General features: G+C 36.5%; 1 non-coding gene and 1 pseudogene across 1 annotated transcript; one reads left to right on the forward strand and one right to left on the reverse strand.

The window, feature by feature from the left end:
• Positions 1-1282: 1282 nt before the first annotated feature.
• On the forward strand, positions 1283-1398 carry LOC117216251 (annotated as a pseudogene).
• A 181-nt stretch (positions 1399-1579) lies between these two features.
• Positions 1580-1697, reverse strand: LOC117216248. The gene has a single exon (XR_004489335.1). It is a non-coding gene; the product is annotated as a 5S ribosomal RNA (ribosomal RNA).
• Between the last annotated feature and the right edge of the window lie 372 nt (positions 1698-2069).

The following is a 2069-nucleotide window of genomic DNA, read 5'->3' on the forward strand; positions in this document are numbered from 1 at the left end:
AATTAAGAATATTCGCGGCGCGGCGCGGCGGCGTAACACGTCATACACGTTGCACGTGCCGCTCCCATAAGAATTCCGATTAAGATGCGGATGGAAACGAATTTACGAGACGATTCCTGCGAAAGGTTCACAGCCCCCTTCGTTGAAATGAAACAAGGGGAATGGTAGGTTAGGAGTTAGGCTATAGTGGTTACAGTAGATATGTATACATACATAGTACAGTAGACATGATTAAGAAATCAATTATATAATGTGACGAACTTTGGTGGACTCTGTTGAAGTGATTTTCACTTCTAGGAAAACTACGTTTTCTCTAGTGTTTAGTTTTCTTTGTCCTCGAAGCCATTGAGTATTGCTGTAGCTCTAAATCCGTAGGAAGGGCCTCTGAGTCTCATAGCCTTTTCTAGGAACATGCGATACATAGATGGCGCAGCGGGGTATAGATAGGCCAGTTTTCGTAATTATATAAATACCCATAGGCCCATGGCTTCGAAACTTTGTTGTAACGTAACGCTGCCAGAGTGGGGATCTGGATTAGCGCACACTTTACTTATACTTACTTAAATATGTTTCTATTACATATTCATCCACGCGTTCCTCTCTATTCTATCGAGATAAACCTCAACAATAAGGGGGCCGTTTAAGTATATTTTATTGTAATATCGTAAAGTAATTTGAATCAGAGGTCGGTTGGAATTAGAAAAAATCGTGTACGTCGTCCTTCTGTGGTTCGTTTACATTTAAGAGCGCCTATATGACTAAAGTCATCTAGTTCTTACAGAGATGTGAGAAAAACAATAAACAACGTTAGAGCAGAAGGACGGTTTCGTGTTTCAAGGGAGGATGACCGAGAGGTCAGAGTATGCGAGTCGAAAAGTGTGTGTGTTGCGAGAGTCAGAGTTGATCGAGACGTCGGAGAGTAGAGTTGAGAGAATTGATCGAATTGTCAGTGTTGTAAAGTTGTTAGAGTTGCTAGTGAGAAAGAGAGAGAGTGTGTTAGATTCGTTGTGACGAGAGTTGCCAAATAACTGTGAAGTTATTTGAGATAGATACGAGTATCGCATTTAGTTTCAGTTAAACAACCATCGTTTTCTGTCCAATTAATACCTGTATATTCAATTCATTATTAATAAATTGTAAATAATCGGGAAAAATTTATATTTTAATTTCCACGATACTACATTATTAAAAATTTGAAATTATTGTTTCTATTATGTCGTTAAATAATCAATTAATAAATTATATTGGAGAACAATATCGTATAATAAGATTTAAGTTTCCAGTCAATGCTTAAACCGCGTTGGAAGCACTCGTTCTCGTCCGATCACGAAAGTTAAGCAGCGCTGGGCACGGATAGTACTTAGATAGGTCGCTTGGGAATTCCGTGTGGTATTGGCTTTTCTTTTTTAGTTTTCTTTCAATTCTTTTTTTCTCCTTCATAACTTCTGGTCATATACATCGCATTAAAAGTTAGAAATATATTTTTAATATGAAAACTGTTATGTCCGTACTTGCTGCTATGTATATAATCGGAGTTTATAGAGAAGAATAAAAAGAATTAAAACAAAATTATAAAAAAAGCTAACACCACACGGAGTTCCCAAGCGGTCACCATCTAAGTACTATCCGTGCCCAGCGTTGCTTAACTTTCGTGATCGGACGAGAACGAGTGATTTCAACGCGGTTTGAGCGTTAGCTGGAAGCTAAGTTCGTATTATATCATATTATTGTACAATATAATCTATTAATTTGCAATTATTTATGTATTCCAAAAGATTATTTCAAATTTTAATATAAAAATATATATCCATTTCGTAGTAGCTCATTTAGAACAATTTTTATTTTGCACTTTTATATTATGTCTTAATAAATTGTAGATAGTTGTTAGCGCTCTATAATAATATTATACAACGTATAAAAATTTCAGGACCTGATATTAATATTCTCACGGTATTGGTTTCCCAGCATAGTGTAGCTGTTGCACTTGCACTTTGCGTGAACGGTTTGTCGATATCGCAGCTTACCTCTTTTACAGAAGAGGCAGTGAAAAGTGCAAATACAGCAGCTAC

The sequence above is a fragment of the Bombus bifarius genome, unplaced genomic scaffold (genome assembly GCF_011952205.1).
Source record: "Bombus bifarius isolate JDL3187 unplaced genomic scaffold, Bbif_JDL3187 scf7180000010252, whole genome shotgun sequence".
Taxonomy (NCBI): Eukaryota; Metazoa; Arthropoda; class Insecta; order Hymenoptera; family Apidae; genus Bombus; species Bombus bifarius.